Source organism: Lycorma delicatula, chromosome 13 (assembly GCF_047948215.1).
Source record: "Lycorma delicatula isolate Av1 chromosome 13, ASM4794821v1, whole genome shotgun sequence".
NCBI classification, from domain to species: Eukaryota; Metazoa; Arthropoda; class Insecta; order Hemiptera; family Fulgoridae; genus Lycorma; species Lycorma delicatula.
The window spans coordinates 5,122,271-5,146,344 of NC_134467.1; the positions used below are offsets into that span (position 1 = coordinate 5,122,271).

The window sequence follows — 24,074 nt, forward strand, 5'->3', positions numbered from 1 at the left end:
ATCAACAAAATGTATAAACTTGAGAAATCTATAAAAATGCTGTAGAGCTTTATCAGTATTTATTTAAAACAAATGAAAGTGAATTTTCTATTATTTGTGATAAAAAGGTACAATAAATTTGAAATTTAAGATAAAAATTACTTTCTATATTAGCTTTTTATATTCTTTACTAGCAGTAATGAATTACAGTTCTTTGAGCCACACTCAGACACGAATTGTATTTAAGTGTGGTTATTTACTTGTTTCTTTTAATTACAATTGTAGATATTATCTTAAAAGTAACTGGATGCGACACAATCTTCTCTATAAATCTCCCAAATGTAGACATACCTAAATAACATGACAGACATTCTGCTCATGACTGCATTCTACGTACCTATATAAAACACAAAAATATTCATCCTTCCAAACCGATTATTGAAATTTTCAAGACCTGTCAACACCTTTGTAAACAAATACTACAAGGCCACACAAGGGGGCCACATACCTTTTAGATAATTGCTGAGAGATGGATGGAGCAATGCAGTTCACAAACCTATCAAAGTATATCAATTTCCTTCAACGTTTCTATTCCCTGTTCTATAGTTGTTTAGCAAATATTATTATATTGTCTACCAGCCTGCTTCTTTCTCTTCATTTATTTACTTACAGAGAAAGAAAATTTCAGATCAGTTGAGTTATATCCTGACAAATATGTAGTGCATCATGAAACACTGAATAACAGGACCTAAAAAATTAAATTAGAAACTAGCATTAGAATTTAGATATGAAACTTATAAATATAAAAAAGCCTATCAATCGTGATTGATACACTATAATATTTGGTACGTAACTACAATTTACAATAATATCTATTTGTATAAATTTTTTTTTGTTTTTTTTCAACAATCAAAATTTTTTGGATCCATGGAAGCCTGGTATTGTATACGAAAAATGAGTTTAATCTATTGTTTGAAATGTTCTTTTAATCCTGTAACTTTTTAAATATTCTTCAAATGTTTTCCTACAGGTAGATCTAAAACTGCGGTTTGCTTATTTACTTTTAATTACTGAAAACTATTTTATTTTTTATATATTTTTTAAGTATTGTCAACTGATGCGGTCAGTATCTACTGGATACTATGAGAATAGAATTACACGCTCGGGAACAACCACATCAAAACCAGAGTAGTTTCATTTCTGTCTTTCAAATGTCTATCATAAAGGCACATAACCTTGTAATTTAACTTTGATGATTAATAGTTTTCAGTGGCTTTATCAGTGTTAAGAACAGTTAACATAGTAGGTGATCCTTACTTAACATCATTTTATTTTCAGAAATGTTTGAGATCACCCAGGAGTTACAGAACTCTTATGTTGAAAGCAATGTAATTACTATAGTAATCGGGCATAAAATTTAGTTTACATGTACAATTTTATAGGTTTTTCGTAATTGAAAAATCATTTTTGTTATTACTTTTCAAGAGTTGGACTGTAGTTTAAATTTTAAAAAACGTTTAGATAAAATAATTATATTTCTGCTAAATCCAAAAGCATATTTTATGATCAGTAGTAACTATGTAATTTACGTGTGAGTATTGTTATTGTAATAGGCAACTTAATGTGCGTCACAAGTCACTCGCAAAATGACATAGCCGTACTCAAAAATACCTAGTATTTCACGATGGGCTTATTAGAGATTTTCCTGTGCCTTCTTCACTTAAATGAATATACTTTTGCATTTGTTTAAAAAAAATACTGGTGATGTTCAGTACTACAAATTACATTTTCACTCTGTTCACTGTGGGGACTCTGTTCACTGTTCATTGTGTATAGTGAACATCATTATTATCAGAGAAAGTTAGTCTGACAGGTGTTATCTTTATCTCAGTTGTTGCTGTATGTGCATCATAATCATAAAAAATAATGGAAAAGATAGTGTACACCAGGAAAAATATGATATAATTTCCTTTTTTAAGCTGCAAAACCAGCAAAATCTCTAAAAATTTGAATATTTTTGTTCGGAAAACTAAGAGTATAATGAATATATTTTTTCCACAGGAAATGCAGTGTCATGTGAAGAGGAAGACGATTAAATATCATACCACCGAGATAAAGCAGATTGCACTTTGTACTATATGTGTGAAGGTGAAAGAAAACATCATACGCTATTCCCATAAAATCTTTTGTTCACTCTGAAAATGTCTGTGATTGGCCAGAAAACGTAGAAGGCTGCATGCATCATACTCAAGCAACACTACCTGCTAAGAGGAGATAAAATAATTATTATAATAACATTAAGTTTTCCTATTTTTTTTACAATGAGCTCATTTTCTATTTACTTTACACTGGTACAATTGTTTGTTCGGTCTACCTTTTTTGAATTTTATTTATGATTGGCCATTATTTTATATACTGTACCTAATAATTATTATCTTTAATTTATAAATACTATTAATACTTCTGTTTTAATTATGCAATTTTTTTTTAATGTTTTGTATTTTATGTCAAGTAAATGTTATTTGGTTTAAAAGTTATTATGATTACTTTACTGCTTTTTTTACTGTAATTACTTTACTTATTTCTTTTTATAATATCAAATAATTGTTTCTTTATTTTTTGTTTATAAAATAATTTGTTGATTTAAAAGTGTTGATTCCTTTATTGTAATTCTTTCCCGTGTTTGTTTTTATTTGCTTAATAATTTAAAAATTATTCTTAATGTTTTTCCTTTTTTTTCTAGATATTTGGTTCTGGTTTAATAATGACAATCTGTTGCTGATTACTTTACTTGTATTCCCTATTTATATAAAAATGTTTATTTTAATTACAAAGTTTTTCTGTAAATTGACAATTGATATTTTTAGTAGATCATCTGCAAAGATTCATTGCCAAAATACTAAATATTCTTGTATCGCTTTGGTATATTTAATAAATCTTTTAAATAAATTGATGGTAAATTACTGGTCATTTTTTGTTAATTTCTTTTACATATAACATTTTTATGATCATAAACTTTAAATGTGATTTATATCTTCACAATTTATTCTGATACATGTGTATATTATTTTGTATGTTATTACTAATTTTAATAATTATGGTGTCATACAGATTTTTTTTGTTGAAACTATTAATATTCCATTTCAGATAAAAAAATATATTTATATATATGTATGTATGTATACATACATACATGTAATGGTGTTTTTATATTGACATGGTTTTAACCGCTTACAATTACTTTGACATCTTTTGGTAATATTGAACAGTTATACTTGGATAATTTTTTTAAAAGTTATTATAATAAGCAGGCCGTAATGACATATAACAGCGAATATGATAAAAGTTTCTTATAATTTTCTATTGTAATATACAAAATATATATATATATATATAATTGTAATTGTTATGTAATTGTTAAGTAATTGTTATGTTTATTTTAACTACAGATTGATATCGTTGCAGTTGATCATTGATATGGTGCAGGCCCCTTGGGGTGGTTGGATAGATTGATAAAACAGAACTAATTGATATGTATTAATATTTATTGATTTGTGTTACAAAATGAAATGCATTATGACAAAAGCTGTTTGTTGTGCATGGGGATTGAAAGGTATAGTTTTAACCAAAATATAACAAAATGATTGTTTTAGCTTATATTTTTGTATGGCATTTCAATATGTTAAAAACGTTAACAAAAATTAAAAAAATATATTAAAAAATTGCCATTTATACATAAATAATAAAAATGTTTGTATTAAATAAATATCATTGTATAAAATATTATTGTGAATGTAAAATATTACTATAATATTATAATTATTTATATAGGTTTTCAACAAAAAATAGGCATCCTATTTTGATGTTTTGGTTTTTGTATCTGATCTTTGCACTCAAATCATCCATCTCACAAAAGATTTTCTTTATTTTGTTCAAAACCAGTTTAAATAGGTTCGGTGATAGTTCATCACCTCGTCTCAGCCCTTTTTTGACTAGGAAAGTTTTGCCTATATTTGCTGTAATTTTAAATTTAGAGAATGTGTTTGTAAGAGTGAGTTTAATGAGGTTCAAATTTTTCTGGTCAACTCATATTCTCTCAAAATTTGAAAAAAGTCTCTGTCCACAAAATCATACGCTTTCTGAAATTTTGTAAAAGATATAAGAAAGGTTTGTTTCTGGATACGTAATATTTTAGAATCGATCAGACTTTGTATTTATTCTGAATATGATCGTCCTTTTTTAAATCCTTCTTCACACCCTTCTATATGTGATCTATTTGGGGTTCTAATCTATTCAATAACATTTTCACAGTATTTTATAAGTCACTGGCAACAATGAAATACTTCTATAGTTGTTGACATCCGTCTTGGAGGTATAAATTATAAATAATAATTAATGTAGCTTATTTATTTTTATTTATAATAAAATACTTATACAAATTGAATTGAAATCACAGGTATAAGTAGTATTCTATAATTTTATGCAATTTTAATTCACAATAATATCAGTTTTAAAGTGATTAACATATAATATCTGTACAAAAAAAATCTATTTAAAAAAAGATGTTAAAATTTTCATAGCTTTTGTTTAATTAAATATTGTGATTTTTCCTGAATAATAAATTAAAATATAAAAAAATTTGTACTTCTGATTATTTTAATACGAATTATACCCATTTTATGTTTATTATTAAATTTAAAAATAATATTAATAAAATCTTTTCTCGAGGATATTATTATTATTTTTTTGGTTATATGAGCATCAACTGCTACAGTCATTAGCCCTCATCACACTCTGTAAAATAGGGATTAAATCACAATCAGGTTTGTCATATGTAAGGGTGGAAAGGGCCCTTACATTTTATTTAAAAACACCAAACTAAACAAGACAGAAAATTTAGACACAAACACTGAACATACTTACAGGATGCAAAGGACCCCGATATTAAAATTTAAAAAGTAAATAAAACATAAATATATGTGAAAAACAACGGCTTCACAATACCAACATTCCCTTTTTTCTCCCTTAATTTTATTTAAGCACCCCTGGAGCAACCGAAACTGCCATTAAGCAGCACATCAATTGACCCAAGATCCATGGGAGTTGACTGACTACCTCTCTGTAAATTATCCTGTAGGACTTAACCCATCGGGTTCCCCCTGTGTCAGCAGAAATTAAAATAAAAAAATTATTAAAAATATTAATTAATTTAACTTATTTCTGATACTGTTTAAAGGTATTCATAGAATTTCTGTTGTGAAATGAATTTTATTTTGCACTTGGTCGTGATGTTAAGACATTCTGAAGAATTGCCAATTGTAAACAGGTGTGTATCTAAAACGGTAGGCTTATACATTACAGATTCTAGGTGTAAAAGTGAACAGAAAGTTTCTTAAGGAAAACTGTTACATTTCCCTTTGATTTTCCTTCTCTCCGGCATTTTGCATTTATTAATAAATTTATATATGAAAATCGGATTGAGAAGTGAACAATAACTTCAGAGGATGAATGAGGATGATACACACACATTTTTAACAACATTGTCTAATAAATAAAATATTTCATTTTATTAATTATTTATTTATATTATTTTAGTATTTCACTATATTAATGTTAACGGTGACCGTGTAAATTTTTATCAAATTATGTGTTCTTAAGAAAATGCTAAGCATTTTTTTTAGAACAAAATGACACCTTAGTTTTGAAAATCGATTGACAAATAACCAACTTATGACAGAAAATGTATCACTATTTTCTGCCAGATTTCATCTCCTTCTCTATTAAGTCGGGTTCTTTATTTATTATGTGTGCTATTTATAAATTTAATTATTTTAATTTATATTAGTAGCTTCTCCCGGTGTGCCTATGGCATGCCCTCCGAAACTAGGGTGGGTTCCCTTGGCAGGCGACGTCTTGGAATGAGACTATTAGGTGTTCAAAACTGTACATCTTGTGTGAAAAATATTTTTTGAATGATGAAAATTGAAAGCAAAAATATATCAGGAAATCTTCCCGATTAAATCTGGTTTAGATTGGTCCTTAGTGAAGGCAGTTACTTTTATTTTGATTTGAATACTAGATGGTGCTGGTATTCTATGGCGGTTCAGTTTCAATTAACCACAGGAACGGTCAATTTATCTCAGGAACGGTCGACCTGAGACTGTACAAGAATATACATCATTTACATTCATACATATCATCCTCATTCATCCTCTGAAGTTATTACTTCAGAGTTTATTCCTTAAGGTGGTTCCAGAGACTAAACAGAAAAAGTGAGGGATAGGCATCAGAATTTGAATTTTTTTTTTGAAGGGGGCTCAGAGAAAAAAAATCATAAAGGATATGTTACGAAATGATATTATATAGTATAATTTAAATTTATTAATGAACATGCAAACAAAAAACCTTGAAATTCTTTTATCGTATTTAATAAACTTCATTACTCTTCTTGTTTGTTTGATTACAGATATTGTTAATATGTATCCTCTAAAACAACTCTAATTTCCCATGACTCTTTCTCTTTAATTTTGAATTTCATTTATTTTCTCATACAACAGCACATTTCAAATCGTGTTAAAACATTCGTATTTAATTATTAAAATGACATGCTACCAGTATTAAAAAAATAATAATAACTGCTGTTTAAGAGTTACTTTTGTACATAACTGAAAAAAAATTAAATGACCACCATTTTAGTTAGTCTCACCTATTAGAATAACGTATCTCAACTCTAACCTTTCCTTTTTCCTTTAAACATTTTTGAATTGGCCCTGAAGAGGAGGGGACCTTGGGATGCGGTAGGTTTTTTAACCAAAAAATTTATTTTTTTTAGGTAAAACCATTTGCTGAATCTCATTTTAAGAGTTGAAATTTATTTCAGTGTTACTATACTTCATGAATACTGTGTATATAAATTATCCTTAATTCAGTACCATGAAAAACACGGTTTGCTTAGCGTAATTTTTTATCTTATAATCAAATCAGAATAATATATATTTATACTAAAATATAGAGACAAAATATTACAGTTTAATAGAATATTAAACTGAATGTGATGCATACAGGAGAAAATAGGATTGAAATGTCTTTTTATTTTTTATCGAATCAAATGTAGATTTAAAATAATTTATGTTTTGAATGTTATAATTATAAATAAAGATTAGGTTTACGTTACAAATAAAGATTAGGTTATGTACTTGAAATAATCGGCTGAGTTTTCTATCTTGTTTAATTGTAACTGTGTTATTTGAGGATAATAAAGATTTATTTTACTTTTTGACTGGCTTACTCTTCTAACTTTAATTATATTCTGTGATTAACATGTTTGATACGATATACATATATTAATTTTTCAAATATGTTGCTTGCAACAGGTAATTTATTAAGAAAACGAGAATTCTTAATAAATCCACATCCTTATACGTCTCATCACCCCACATCCTCTGCTAATGATTATTTTAATTATAATTATTATAAATAATTTATTGTATAATTACATGCAATCAGAGTAGCATCACAAAATGCACGATTAGAAAATAAAAATTAGAAGCGATTAAAGTCCATATTATTTATTTACGTACAATATAAAATCATGAAATTATGTTTTGTAAAATGTATGAAGATATTAAATACAAAAGATAACAGCCAAATAATTCAAAAATCAAAAGGCATTAATGAAGATTATTGTGTAGCACATGTTTATGTACAAGTTTAACAGTTACAGAAGATTCAGGGTTTTTTCAATTTTTAAATTAGTATTATTTAAAAATTCATCAACAGAGTAATATTGTTTCTGTAAGATAAGATTTTTTACTTGTATTTTAAATAAATTAGTCAGAAGATTTTTTTAATAGATGGATAATTTATTAGATATGGAATAAGAAGCATAATAAGGCCCTTTCTTGTGAGCCCAAGTATTGAGTTAAATACGTAAAGAGGAAAAAGGTTTTGCGGTCGTTTTTTGATAGAAACAATAAGGTAAACGATAAGTTACTATTCTTTTTAACAAGACTACACATTCATAAATATAAATTAAGGTTAAGTTAACATTTAAAAATTTATGTATATATTCACAGTTATATACTGGTATATAATTGTGAATATAAGGACTGCCTAAAAGCACATACCGTAAAACAAACAGAAGATGGTTTCCAAAAGAGTCGATAGACCACCATAAGGAGACAACACTTTGCATATGCCCAGAACTGAAATAATGGTTTCACCCAGGAGGTGATGCTTTTTGACAATATTCTAACCTATGATGAGATGTGGATTCACCATTATTAAGTGGAATAAAAAAAAATAGAGCGTGGATTGGAAGAACAAGAGTTCAGCTGTTAAGAACATCATGACAGTATTTTTGATTAACATTGCTGATTGCATAATTTTTCCATCACCTAATAACAGGATTTTTGAGTCTCATACAGTAAAAGCATCTCCTTTTTGGCTATTTTATTAGATGAATAATTTGCTTGGAATGAACAAATTGATTTTGTTAGTTAAAAAAATGAAACTGTATTGTTATACTTGAAGTACCTTAGTAGAATACTGAGTTTATCATCATTATTAAACATATATAAATATTTATGTATATTCCTCTCTGAAGTGTAATGTCATTTCTTAGGGCTCCCTCAAAAACTTAAGTATTCAAAATAAAAAATGGCTATAAATATGGATTGTGTATTTAGAAAATTAAAAATTTTAACTAATACTTGTGTTTATAATTATGAAATCAGTCACTAACAGAAAAAAATCGCTTATTAAAAAAAAATAACAATTTCCAAACCAGACAAAAGAACATTTTACAGGTAAATTTTCACAATACCTCAGCTTATAAAAAAGAGTCTTACGTCTCTGTTGCCATTTTTAATGAATTGCTGAACTATTTAAACTATCTTCCCACCAATTTATTTATAAAACATAACGAAAGGTTTTTATTTTACAGAAACAATATTACACAGTTAATGAATTTTTAAACAGTCTTAAAGAATTTAAATTTTTTGTAAGCATTTAAAACAATTTTTAAATGTTCATTTCTTGCATTTGTTCAAGGTTAGAATTATTTTTTCTAATCTTCTACTCAAGTAACCCACCGGGTCGGTCTAGTGGTGAACATGTCTTCCCAAATCGGCTTATTTGGAAGTTGAGAGTTCCAGCATTCAAGTCCTAGTAAAAGCGGTTATTTTTATATAGATTTGAATACTGGATTGTGGATACTGGTATTCTTTGGCGGTTGGGTTTCAATTAACCACACAACTCAGGAGCGGTCAAACTGAGACTGTACAGGACTACACTCATACATATCATCCTCTGAAGTAATACCTGAATGGTAACTTCATATTCATAATATATATTAGTTATTTGAAACGTGATATTTTTGAAAAACATGGACCTGCTATATGGTGGTGGCGTTGCGATATTTAAAAAAAATATTTATGGTCAGATATGGTTCATATTCAGAATATATATTAGTTACATGAAACGAGATATTTTTGCAAAACATGGACCTCCTAGGTGGTGGTGGGGTCATGATATATAAAAAAATGTATTTATGGTCAGATGTGGTTCATATTCAGAATATATATTAGTTACGTGAAACGAAATATTTTTGCAAAACATGGATCTGCTAAATGGTAGTGCGATCATGATATATAAAAAAAAAATTATTTATGGTCCGGTATGGCTCATATTCAAAATAATAATTATTACATGAAACAAGATATTTTTGCAAGACATGGACCTACTAGGTGGTGTTAAAGTCATGATATTTCAAAAGAAATTTATTTATGATCCAATTTGGTTCATATTCAGAATATATATTACTTACGTGAAAGGAGAAATTTTTGGGAAACATGGATTTGCTAGGTGATTGTGGGGTCGTGATATTTTAAAAAAAAAAAAGTGTTTATGGTCCGATTTGTTACATATTCAGAATATATATTAGTGAAGTGAAACGAAATATTATTGGAAAACATGGATCTCCTAGGTAGTTGTGAGATTGTGATATTTCCCAAAAAAATTATTTATACTACGATTTGGCTGATATTCAGAATAAATTTTAGTTACGTTAAAGGAGATATTCTTGCAAGACATGAACCTGCTAAAGACGGTGGAGTCGAGATATTTCAAAAAAATATTATTTATGTTCAGATTTGGTACAGAATATATATTAGTTACGTGAATGAGATATTTTTGCAAAACATGGACCTCCTAGGTGTTGGTGTGGCCGTGATATTAAAAAAAAAAAACATATTTATGGTCTGATTTCGTTCATATTCAGAATATAGTTCCGTGAAACGCGATAATCTGGAAACGCATCTGGGGATGGATGAAAAATATTGTATAAAAAACAAAAATTCATTCTCTTGAGGAATTAATTGTCCGCATTATGGGTGCGGCTGACCAACAAAGGACAGCCCTGAGAACTAAAAAGCGCAACAAAAGCAGTACAGAGGTGTGCCAAGAATGTGTTGAAAATGCCGGGCTCGTTTTTGAACATCTTTTATAAACCTCTACATATACACTTTGGTCTAGTGTTAAAGATTCTAATTTTTCTAAATTCTGTTTATTTTATTCAACTTATGTTAAACTAATTTGTTCATAATTAATTAAGTTGTCAACAAGTTCTGCTTAAAATTTTTATGTGTTCATAACCCACTTAACAAAATTATTGTACATCAAACGTAAAAAATAGAGTTTTTTCCTCCAATTTATTGGTTTTCACCGCAGATTTCTCAAAACCTACTGAAGTTACGGTTCTGAGACCTGTTTTATTCGATTTTTTTAGGTCAACAACCATAACCCACCGGATTGGTCTAGTGGTGAATGCGTCTTCACAAATCAGCTGATTTGTAAGTCGGGAGTTCCAGCATTCAAGTCCTAGTAAGTTATTTTTACTCGGATTTGAATACTAGATTGTGGATACCGGTGTTCTTTGGTGTTTGGGTTTCAATTAACCACACATCTCAGGAATGGTCGAACTGAGACTGTACAAGACTTGTGACTTCATATACACTCATACGTATCATCCTCATTCATCCTACGAAGTATTATCTGAAAGGTAATTACCGGAGGCTAAACAGGAAAAAAGAAAGCTCAACAACCATAACAAATCACTAATTCTGCCGCTTAATTAACATCCTATAAATTTCAGTTCGACCTCATTTCACAGAGGTAGCTGAAATCTGAGCCACATCTTCCATTAGCCATAACTCGCAAACGAGGCAATTTTGGATGTATTCCCTCCTCACTCTATCTCTGTCTGTGTCTGAATATCTGTCTCTGTCTATGTCTCTATCTGTCTCTGTCTGACTGGCTGTCTGTCTGTCTGTGTCTTTGTGTCTCTCTCACTCTCTGTCTCTGTGTGTGTGTGTGTGTGTGCGCGTATCTCTCTCTCTCTCTCTCTCTCTCTCTGTCTTTTTCTCCTTCTGTGACTCTGTCGCTGTCTCTGTCTTTCTCTTTCCTTCTCTCTCTCTCTCCCGCTGTCTCTGTCTTTCCCTCTCACGCTCACTCTCTCTCTGTTTCTCTCACTATCCCTCTCTTTCTCAGTCTCCCTCTCTCTCTTTTTCACTGTCACTCTGTCTTTCTCTCTCACTGTCTCTATCCCTCTTTGTCACTCTCTCTCACTGTCTCTCTCTCTCTCGTTGTCTCATGCTCTCCCCCTCTCTCGCTGTCACACTCTCTCTCTCTTTCACTCTGTCTCTCTGTCTTTCTCCCTGTCGCTCTGTCTCTCTCTCTCTGTAGGTCTCTCTCTCTCACTGTGTCTCTCTGTCTCTGCGTCCCTCTGTCACTATCTCTCTCTTTCACTTTCTATCTGTCTCTCTTCTCTCTCTCTGTTTTTATCTGTCTCTCTGTCCCTCTCTTTCTCTCTGTTTCTCACTCTCTCTCTTTCTCTTTCTCTCTCTGTTTTTCTCTATCTCGTTCTCTCTCTCTCTCTCTCTGTCTTTTCGCCTCTCTCTGTTTCTCTCTCTGTCTTGCACTCTCTACCACTCCCCTCTCTCTCTCTATCACACTGTCTCTCTCTCTGTCACTCTCTCTATCTGTCTCTCTCTGTCTCACCCCCTCTCACTATCTCTCTGTCTATTTGCCTCCCTCTGTCTCTATGTCGCTGTCTCTGTCTCTCTTTGTGTGTGTCTGTATCTTTCTGTCTGTCTCTCTCTCTTTCTCTTTCTCTCTCCCTCTGTCGCTCTTTCTCCGTCAGTATCCCTCTCTCTATCACTGTCTCTCTCTGTCACTGTTGTTGTCTCTTTCTCTATCACTCTCTCTCACTCTGTTTCTATCCCTCTTTGTCTATCTCTCTCTGCCGCTCTCTCTCTTTCTCTCTCACTATCACTCTCTCTTTCTCACTCATTGTCTCTCTCTCTCTCTCTGTCTCTGATGCTCTCTCTGTCTCTCTCTTTCTCACTGTCTCTCTTTCTATCTCTGTTTCTCTCTCTCGTTCTCTATCTCACTGTATCACTCTCCCTCTTTGCCTCTCTCTTTCTCTATGTTTTTCTCTCTCTCTGTCGCTGTCTCCCTCTGTGTCGGTGTCGCTGTCTCTGTCTCACGCTCTCTCTGTCGCTTTCTCTCTCTCTCTATCTGTCTCTTTCCCTCTGTCTGTGACTTTCTATCTGTCTCTCTCTCTCTCTTTGTCTCTCTTTCTCTCTCTCTCTCTCTCTGTCTCTCTCTCTATCTTTGTCGCACTCTCTCTCTCTGCCTCTGAATCTTTCTCTCTATCTGCCTCTCTCTCTTTCTCACTCTCTATCTGTCTTTCTCTCTTTGTAACTCGCACTCTCTTTGTCTCTCTCTCTTTATCGCTGTATATTCGCCTCTCTCTGTTTCTCTCTCTGTCTCTGTCTCTCTCCCCCACTCTGCCTATCTCTCTCTCCCTCGTTCACTGTCTCTCCCTCTCTCTATGTCAATCCGTAACTCTGTCTATCTCTCTCTACAGAGAGAGAGATAGCAGAGAGAGACTATCTATCTATCTATCTCTCTACAGAGAGAGAGAGGCAGAGACAGCGACACAGGTCGCTGTCTCTGCCTCGGTCGGACTCTCTCCTATTCGCTCTCTCTTTGTGAGTCTCTCTCTCACTCTCTCTCTCTCTCTGTGCCTCTCTCACTCTCTCTTTTCTCTCTCTCACCCGTTGTCTCTCTCTCACTCTCTCTCTGTCTCTCATGCTCTCTCAGTCTCTCTCTCTCACTCTCTCTCTCTCTCTCTCTCAGTTTTTCTCTCTCGTTCTCTCTCTCTCTCAGTTTTTCTCTCTCGTTCTCTCTCTCACTCTCTGTCTCTCTCACTGTATCACTCTCTCTTTTTGTCTCTCTCTCTTTCTCTCAATCACTCTCTCTCTCTCTCTCTATGTGCCTTTCACTCCCTCTCTGTCTGTCTCACACTCTTTCTCTCTCTCCCTCTTGCACTTTCTATCTGTCTATCTTCGGTCTCTCTGTCTCTCTCCCTGTCTTTCTCTCTCTGTTTTTATCTGTCTCTGTCGCTGTCTCTCTCTCTCTTACTCGCTCTCTGTCTCTGTCTTTCTGTCTGTCTCTCTCTTTCTCCCTCTCTGTGTTTTTCTTTCTCTCGTTCTCTCTCTGTCTTTTCGCCTCTCTCTATTTCTCTCTCTCTATCTCTGTCTCACTCTCTCTCTTTGTGTGTGTGTCTCTCTCTCACTTTCTCTCTGTCTGTCACTTTCTCTCATTCTGTCTCTGACTCTGTCTCTCTCTCTATCTCTGTATCCCACTTTCTATCTCACTCGCTCTTTTTGTGTGTGTCTCACTCTCTGTCTGTCTCTTTCTCTCTGTCTGTCTTTCTCACTCGCTGCCTTTCCCTCTGTTTTTATCTGTGTCTCTGTCGCTGTCTCTCTCTCTCTGTCACTCTCTCTCTCTTACTCGCTCTCTGTCTCTGTCTTTCTGTCTGTCTCTCTCTTTCTCTTTCTCTCTCTGAGTTTTTCTCTCTCTCATTCTCTCTCTGTCAAACTCTCTCTCTCTCTCTCTCTCTCTGCCTTTTCGCCTCTCTCTGTCTCTGTCTCTCTCTCGCACTCTGTCTCTATCCCACTTTGTCACTCTCTCTCACTGTCACTTTCTATCTGTCTCTCACGCTCTCTCTGTCTCTGCCTCACTCACTCTTTCTCTCTCTATCTCTGTCTCACTCTCTCTTTCTCTCTATCTCTTTGTGTTTGTGTCTCTCTCTCTCTCTCTCTCTCTCTCACTCTTTGTCTTTATCTGTGTTTTTCTCTCTCTCGTTCTCTCACTCTCTCTCTCTCCCTGTCTCTGTGTTGGTGTCACTGTCGCTGTCTCTCTCTCTCACTCTGTTTCTATCCCTCTTTGTCTCTATCTCTCTCTGCCGCTCTCTCTCTTTCTCTCTCACTATCACTCTCTCTTTCTCACTCTTTGTCTCTCTGTCTCTCACGCTCTATCTGTCTCTCTCTTTCTCACTGTCTCTCTCTCTCACTCTGTCTCTCTCACTGTATCACTCTCTCTCTTTGCCTCTCTCTTTCTCTGTGTTTTTCTCTTTCTCTGTCGCTGTCTTTCTCTGTGTCGGTGTCGCTATTTCTGTCTCTTTCTCTCTGTCTGTCACTTTCTATCTGTCTCTCTCTCTTTGTCTCTCTTTCTCTCTCTCTATCTGCCTCTCTCTCTTTCTCACTCTCTATCTGTCTCTTTCTCTCTTTGTAACTCGCACTCTCTTTGTCTCTCTCTCTTTATCGCTGTATTTTCGCCTCTCTCTGTTTCTCTCTCTCTGTCTCTCTCTCTCCCCCACTCTCCCTAACTCTCTCTCGCTCTTTCACTGTCTCCCCCTCTCTCTATGTCAATCCGAAACTCTGTCAATCTCTCTCTCTGTGTCGCTGTCTCTGTCTCGGTCGGACTCTCTCCCATTCGCTCTCTCTTTGTGAGTCTCTCTCACACTCTCTCTCTCTCTCTCTGTGCCTCTCTCCCTCACTCATACTCTCATCACTTACTCTCTTACTCTGACTCTCACTCTATCTCTCTTTCTGCCTATATCTCTGTCTTTATCTGTCTCTGTCACTGTGTCACTCTCTATCTCTCTCTTCCTCTCTCTGACTCACTCTCTTACTCTGACTCTCTCTCTCTCTCTGCCTATATCTCTGTCTCTGTCTCTCTACCTCTCTGTCACTGTCTCTCTTTCTCTTTCTATCTCTTTCTCTCTCTCTCTCTCTCTCTGCCTATATCTCTGTCTTAACTGTCTCTGTCTCTCTAACTCTCTCTCTCTCTCACTTTATCTCTGTCTGTGACGCTGTATCTGTCTTTCTCTTTCCTGCTCTCTGTCACTCTCTCTCTCTCTCTTTCACTTTCTATCTGTCTTCTCACTCTCTCTCTCTCTGTCTGCCTCTCACGCTCTCTCTGTCTGCCTCTCACGCTCGCTCTGTCTCTCTCTCTCTCTCTGTCTTTCTCACTCTCTGCCTTTCTCTATCTGCCTCTCTCTCTGTTTTTATCTGTCTCTCTGTCTCTGTCTTTCTCTCTCTCTCTTACTCTTTCTCTCTCTGTGTTTTTCTCTCTGTCAATCTCTCTCTCTGTCTTTTCGCCTCGCTCTATTTCTCTCTCTGTCTCTATCCCTCTTTGTCATTCTCTCTCTATCTGTCACTTTCTATCTGTCTCTGCCTCTCTCTCTCTCTCTGTCCGTCTCTCTCTATCTCTGTCTCACTCACTCTTTCTCACTCTCTATCTGTCTGTCTGTCACTGTCTATCTCTTTCTCTCTCTCTGTCTGTCACTGTATATCTCTCTCTCTCTCTGTCTTTCTCTTTCTCTCTCTGTGTTTTTCTCTCTCTCGTTCTCTCTCACTCTCTGTTTTTTTGCCTCTCTGCCACTGTCTCTCACACTCTCTCTCTCTCTCTCTATGTGCCTCTCACTTTCTCTCTGTCTGTCTCACACTCTTACTCTGTCTCTGTCGCTCTCTCTCTCTCTCTATATGTGCCTCTCACATTCTCTCTGTCTGTCTCTTTCTGTCTGTCTTACACTCTTACTCACTCTCTCTCTCTCTCTGTATGTCACTATCTCTCTCTCTCTCTCGTTCTCTCTCTTTCTGCCTCTCTCACTGTATCACTCTCTCCTCTTGTCTCTCTCGCTCTCTGTCTTTCTCTCCACCCCTCTATCTCTCTTTGTCTCGTTCTCTCTCTCTGTGACTGTTGTTGTCTCTTTCTCTCGCCCTCTTTTTCTCTCTCTCTCTCACTCTGTTTCTATCCCTCTTTGTCTCTATCTCTCTCTGCCGCTCTCTCTCTTTCTCTCTCACTATCACTCTCTCTTTCTCACTCATTGTCTCTCTCTCTATGTCTCTCACGCTCTCAGGGTACATGATATCCTAAAAAAAATAAATTTTTTTTAGGATATCATGTACCCTACCACCATCTAGGAAATCCACGTTTTGCAAAAATATCTGATTTCACATAAATCATATCTGTTGGACTGACATAGGCGCCGCCTATGTCAGTCCCAACTGTGAATTTTTATGAGTTTGAGGCATTTGTGGGTAGACTCAACGATGTCATTGCCAAAACGCCCAGGAAGATCATCCTGATGGGTTACTTGAATTGTAAGGCTGTTGTCGCCAGTAGTCCTTACAAAAACTGCACGGCAAGGTTCTTTCAGACCCCATGACAGTAAATTGTCTTTACTGCTTAAATGACCACACACCTACCTGTGTGGCGAGGGGACATATCTCAATTCTGGATTTAACCATAATGGACAGATGATGGGAGCGCTCCAAGTGTAACTGGACAGTCCTGCAGGACAAAACGGCAAGTAATCACTTGGCCACACTGTTAGAAATCGAAGACCCATTGTTTTGTGTGATAGCTAATCAGAAACCTTTAAGACTGACATGAAGGCAAGTTGCAACTGTCGTTGAAAATATTGCCAGACAGAGCAGAGATGGTAGAAGTCCTTACAAAGAGCAGAGATGGCCAGTAGTCCTTACAAAAACTGCACGGCAAGGTTCTTTCAGACCCCATGACAGTGAATTGTCTTTACTGCTTAAATGACCACACACCTACCTGTGTGGCGAGGGGACATATCTCAATTCTGGATTTAACCATAATGGACAGATGATGGGAGCGCTCCAAGTGTAACTGGACAGTCCTGCAGGACAAAACGGCAAGTAATCACTTGGCCACACTGTTAGAAATCGAAGACCCATTGTTTTGTGTGATAGCCATTCAGAAACCTTTAAGACTGACATGAAGGCAAGTTGCAACTGTCGTTGAAAATGTTGCCAGACAGAGCAGAGATGGTAGAAATTTGATGCTCTTACTCAGTATATTTGTGGACCGTGCAAATAGTGCATATGCAAAGTGATCTTCAGAGTTTATGATGCCAAAAATAGCGGTTAAGGGTTGCAGGAGGAGATGCATATGAAGAGGCTGCGCAAAAAGATATGTAGCTTCATGACACTTACTAAATTATGAAATCAAGCAGTCTAAAAAAATAAATGGAGAAAATTCTGCAGAGAGCTCAATTCAGATCCATGAGGGCGAGCCTATCAAATCGCTATGAAGCGATTTAGTAGGCGGCTCCCCATCCTCATGGAGGAGATAGAGAGACTCCCACTGATTAGATTGTTTTCTTGCAAAGATAACGGTGCTACTGAATACATCAAGTGTGACAGAAAGCGCTTCACACAAGATGAGGTGACGGCAGCCATCTTCAAACTGAAGGACAAAAAAAGTCCCAGGAGTGACATAGTTGGGCCTTGTTACTCCCTCCTGGAGATTAGAGGCAGGCAAAATAAAGATCAAAGATCTGAACAGGGGGGGCCGAACTGCCGTGCCAGATTTACTGCCAGTTGGCAGGTTGGCTGCCTTAGAGTAAAAGGACAAAATAAAAAAGAATAAATATATATACCCTGGGCTCAGCTTTACTTAATTGTATGTCTGGCCCAGGGGAGTAGGGTGAAAAAAAAAATGTAAATAAGTGAAGTTTGTATATATTAGAAGAGTTGCATACAGTGTACAGTAGCATGTGAATGAGATGTGTTTTGTATGAATGTAAGGTGTGGGGATGCACATGATATTGAGGTAATGTTTTAATGGCAATTCCAACACCACATCACATGAGGGAGTGGTTTTTAGTGGGTACCACTGCAGTAGACGGTGAACCCCACACACCCAGTATGTATGGGCTGCTGGGCATTTGGGTTAGGCAAATTTCCCAATTCCAACGAGAAAAAAGTGTGGGATGAATTCAACTAGTGTGGATGTATTCCGAGTATGTTGAGCACCCATGACTTTCTATGTAGAAAAACTTTAATACAAAATTAATGTTATGTTTTTATATTGAATAGTTTTCAAAATATAAATAATTCAAATCAGATGATTTTTTTTGGGACACGCTTATATTATATTAATATACTTACTTGTATAATTATAAGAATGTATTCTTTTAAGAATTAAAGGTATTTCAAAGATTAAATCATTCCAGTACTGGACAGCAAAGTTTACAGGTACATTTTTTAATGTAATTCAAAATTTCAAAACAGAAAACAATCTGGAATAACAAATTATTAAAAGAATATATTTTAATGTAGTTATAGAATTCTATACCAACCAAAGATGCAGGATAATCTATAATTGGAAATTATTATGATAAGTTTAATCTATCGGATTTTCAAAGATTAAAATATGTGAGTAATTATTTATTATTATAAATTAATGGTAATTCATTAAAAATAAACTGTTCTCCTTTAGCGAAGGATGAACTAATGCATAAAACAAGTGAAGAAAGCCATATTCCATTGCAAGTGATAAATTCGTTGAAAAATTAAATACGCCATTTGTGATAAACCCATTTCATGATTACTGAACTAAGTGAAAAAACCATTATTCTCAAAATACACAAAAATACATGTTTATTATTTATGTTACTGAAAAGAAATTATATTTATAAATAATATATTAATTTAAAAAAATGAAGAATATAATTCTGTAATATATATTCAATGCTTTATACAGACTAAGATGTAGATCAGATAATCAGGATTGTACAACAATAAAAAAAGTCAGTTAAATCATTATCATTTATTGACACTAAAATTATATATACAAAACATTAAATTAATGACTAGCTCCATTACTTATATAATAAAATATAATAAATAATTTGTTAAATTAAAATAATTAATTATGGTAATTAATAATTAATTCAATGAAACATAATTAATTTTAAATAATATAATCACTGAAGGAACAATTAACTTCATTAATTATGAATTGCACACTATCTAAATTTTAGGGCACAAATAATTTGTGAACAGTACAGTACATAAGCGTGCATTAAAATATACAATTCATTTTATATTATATAATATCACCACTAATTAACAATAACAATTAAACAATAACAATGTTATTATGTTATTTAACAATAACATTAACAATAACAATTAAAAAATAGTTTATTACTTTAATTTTTTCTGATAAACTTTAAAAAAGCATCTGCTACTAAAATGCAATAATTTCTGCTCTTCTTATTTCATCTGCATATACTTCTTTTATAATTTATTTAAAACAAAATTTGTGTATATTATCAATACAATTAAATATCTTTATGATTAAAATATATTATTTATTTATAGATAATAATATTTATTTATATATAATATATAATATATATATATATATATATATATATATATATATATGTATATGTATATAATTTATTCTACGCATCATGTAACGAATAAACATTAAATAGTGATATTTAAAGTTTTCTGACATACATTTTTTACTACCTTATTAACATAATATAAAAGAAAAATTACAACTTTTAAAATTAAGATTATTTACTTCTTAACAACCGACAAATGACAGTTAATCTACATTAATCACATTAATAGACACATTTCATTACCAACATGTTATTCTCTCAATTAAATTAAAAAAATCAAAATAAATTATTTTTTTATAAAATACATCTAAAATACCATCAACTTTTTTAAAACAATAGTAAGATCTCTCTCAACTATTCATCTGGAAGTTTGTGGGTTTGAATCCTAGTTAGACTTAGCATATTTGCAAAACAGAATATTTCACCCTCATATTGTAACTATAGGATATAAGTTCTTTTTTTTTTATACATAAATATAAAAGTAGTTTCTTTGTAACACATTAATTTAACTGTATTCCAGTAATAAATTGTCAACCAATTGTTAATAAACATACCTACTTTTTGAAACAAGATTCAACAACTGGCAAGAATCTAGAATTATTTAATCAATCCCTTACCTTTATAATTTAATTTATATCTGTCATCATAAAAATATATATGTATATAAATAATAAAAAAAAAACTAGCCAATCCTTCCCTACTAATGTTAAAGAAACTTAAACAAAACATGTCAAACAAGAAACATGTCGAAAGAAAAAAATGTATCAATTTTAAATACCGACTGAAAATAAATCCTCTATGAATCATGAGACCTTGCCGTTGGTGAGGGGGCTTGAGTGCTCAGGGATACAGAGTAGCTGGACCGAAGGTGCAACCATATCGGAGAGGTATCTGTTGAGAGCCAGACTAAGAAATGATTCCTGAAAGAGGGCAGCAGCTCTTTCAGTAGTTGTTAGGGGTGTGAGTCAGAATGACTTAAACGGCCATATCAACATCACTCAGTCCGAGTACTCAGTCTGAGTACTGCGCAGCTGAAAGCAATGGAAAACCACAGCCGCTTTTTTTTCCCAAGAAAATGTGGCTCTCTGCATTTTCATATAGCAATGATGGAGGCGCCTTCCTTGGTAAAATATTCCGGAGGTAAACTAGTCCCCCGTTCGGATCTCCGGGTGGGGACTACTAAGGAAGGGGTCACCAGAAAATTAAAAAATAACATTCTACGAGTCGGAGTGTGAAATGTTAGAAGTTTAAAAAAGGTTGGTAGGCTAGAAAATTTAAAAAGGGAAATGGATAGGATAAATGTGGATGTAGTAGGAATTAGTGAGGTTCGGTGGGAAGAGGAAGGCGACTTTTGGTCAGGTGATATTAGAATAATTAACTCAGCTTTAAATAATGGGCAGGCAAGAGTAGGTTTCATAATGAACGAGAAGATAGGGAAGAGAGTAGAGGATTTCAAAACGCATAGCGATAATATCATTGTAATAAGGATAAAATCAAAACCTAACCCGACAACGATTGTTAACGTCTATATGCCTACAAGTGCCCATGATGATGATGAGGTAGAGTGTGTATACGAAGAGATTGATGAAGCAATTAAACACGTAAAAGGAGATGAAAATTTAATAGAAGTTGGAGATTGGAAAAGGCAAGGAAGGAAATATAGTGGGTGAATACGGGCTGGGCAAAAGGAATGAAAGAGGGGACCGACTTATAGAGCTTTGCACGAAGTATAATTGAGTAATTGCCAATACCCAATTTAAAAATCACAATAGAAGAATATACACTTGGAAAAAGCCAGGCGATACTGCAAGGTATCAGATAGATTATATCATGGTTAAGCAAAGATTTAGAAATCAACTCGTTGACTGCAAAACTTACCCTGGAGCAGACATTGATAGCGACCATAATTTGGTGATAATGAAATGTAGATTGGGGTTTAAAAACCTGAAGACAAGGTGTCAGATGAATCGGTGGAATTTAAAGAAGCTTGAGGAAGAGGAGGTAAAGAAGATTTTTGAGGAGGACATCGCAAGAGGTATGAGTAAAAAAGATAAGGTAGAAAATGTAGAAGAAGAATGGGAGAATGTTAAAAAAGAAATTCTTAAATCAGCAGAAGCAAACTTAGACGGAATAAAGAGAACTGGTAGAAAAACTTGGGTTTCAGACGATATATTGCCGCTGATGGATGAACGTAGAAAATATAAGAATGCTAGTGATGAAGAAAGTAAAAGGAACTATCGGCAATTAAGAAATGCTGTAAACAGGAAGTGCGAACTGGCGAAAGAAGAGTGGATTAAAGAAAAGTGTTCAGAAGTGGAAAGAGAAATGAACATTGTTAAAATAGACGGAGCATACAGGAAAGTTAAGGAAAATTTTGGGGTATATAAATTAACATCTAATAATGTGTTAAACAAAGATGGTACACCAATATGTAATACGAAAGGTAAAGTTGATAGATGGGTGGAATATATTGAAGAGTTATACGGAGGAAATGAATTAGAAAATAGTGTTATAGAGGAAGAAGAGGAAGTTGACGAGGATGAAATGGGAGAAACAATACTGAGATCTGAATTTAAGAGAGCATTAAAAGATTTAAATGTATTTTATTATTTAAGTATTTTATTACACAAGTTTTTTAATGTAGTTGTCAACTAAAATAATTCTTTTATTGTAATCATTACATAACATATTATATAGATCACATACAGGATGGATATATATGATACTCTATGAACTCGTCATTGCAAATCAGCTGATTTCAAAGTTGAGAGTTCTAAGATTCAAATCCTAGTAAAGGGAATTACTTTACATGGATTTCAATTAACCACACATCTCAGGAATGTTTAACTTGAGACTTACAAGACTACACTTCATTTACACTCATAAATATCCTCTGAAGTAATACCTTACGGTGGTTTGGGAGGCTAAACAGAAAAAAGAAAGAGATATGATATTCCACAGATAAAAAAAAATTGTTCCAACATTTACCTGGATATATTAAGAGAAATCACAGTAAAACTTAATTAATTAGACCAGTATTACAATGTAACAAAATTAAGTGATAGGTGTAAGATATAATAAGTGATAAAATAATAATTTTAAATAAAGAAGAAATCATTACTTGATTTCATGTCTGAACACAGGTATTGTCCAATATTTCACTAAAGTTTGATCAATATTTGTAATCATCTATAATCGTTCTCTGTTGCAAAATGATTTTGTGTATCTTCTCGTACTTTGATACTGTGTTCATCATTTTACAAACAGAGGTTGGACTGCTTCAGTCTTACCTCTGTTTATTTATAACAGTTCAGACTTGTTTTCCTTCTTCACGGGTTACTTTACTAGTTTGAAGATCCATCTGAACATCTATGCGTAAGATTAACATGATTATCCACACAGTTGCCTGGTAAACTGTACTTTATCATGTGTAAAACATGATAAACCATCTAGTTTAACCATACAGTTTTAACCATCTAGTAAATTGTAACATGACATTGATTTCCAACTACCTGCACAACATACTGTTGTCTACTAACATACCTACCTTGAGGTTTTGGGGTGTTCCAAATTGCAGATTTAACATAGCCCTCCAGGTTGCTGTATTATCGTATCTGACTGAGTTTACATGGTGGTACCAACATCATGATTTTTTAATAAGTATTGGCAGACAAAGCAAGGTATTGGTCCCCTACACTAAAGATACGTTGATAATAGTTAGATTATTAAATTAAAGAAATAACATGATCTAAGCTGTAAATACAGACAAAATAAAATAATTCATTTCTTGACAAATAACTGGATTGATTCAATATTAATTTCACTAGAGTTCAAAAACAAAAAAAAAAAAAAAAAACTTTAATTTAACCTAATAATAAACAGTTAATTAAAAAAAAAGACTTTTTACAGATAAAGAAAAAAATAACTGCAAACAAATTACGATCGTTTCACATGTTGTTCGTTGCATTGTGAAATGACTGAAATATAGTTCTAAACGCTGTATTTTAATAATGAAAATTTCCAACTTGCTTCCCTCTCCACAATAGATGTTTGAGACCAAAATACTGAATTTTTATCATGATGTACATCATGATGTTTTAATATTCTGAAAAGAGTCTGGAACAATAAAACAATGAAAAATATGCACTCTTATTTCCATTTTTTTTCTTTTCATCCTGTCTTTTGGGTTATGCAGAAGCAATTTGGCAGGATTTTATGGCCGGTACCCTTCCTGATGACAACCTTTAGGGCAATTGAAGTTTGTAAAGTTGCACTGCATGAAAAATTGCTTATACCCAGATATACTCCCACATTATCAGGTGCTCCTTTCCCACGTCTAACCTCTGAGAATGCCAAATGGCTTCTTCTGCTTATAATTTTCCATTAAATAAGTTACAAAAAAAAAAAAAAAAATTTGTTATGATTTTGTCACTTAAAATTCGAACTTTTCATCTAGAATTCATTGATTTTATGTTATTATTAACTGGCATCAAGTAGGCAGAACAGAGGCAGG

At 33.5% G+C, this 24,074-nt stretch overlaps 1 protein-coding gene across 4 annotated transcripts in view; it reads left to right on the forward strand.

Annotated features, from left to right (window-relative positions):
- LOC142333556 (uncharacterized) overlaps positions 1-7,258 on the forward strand; it is an 83,997-nt gene extending 76,739 nt beyond the window's left edge. For all 4 annotated transcript variants that reach the window (XM_075380839.1, XM_075380842.1, XM_075380838.1 and 1 more), the window contains one exon: positions 2,041-7,258. The gene's annotated coding sequence lies outside the window, so the exon portion shown is untranslated. The remainder of the gene's footprint in view (positions 1-2,040) is intronic.
- The last annotated feature ends 16,816 nt before the right edge of the window (positions 7,259-24,074 follow it).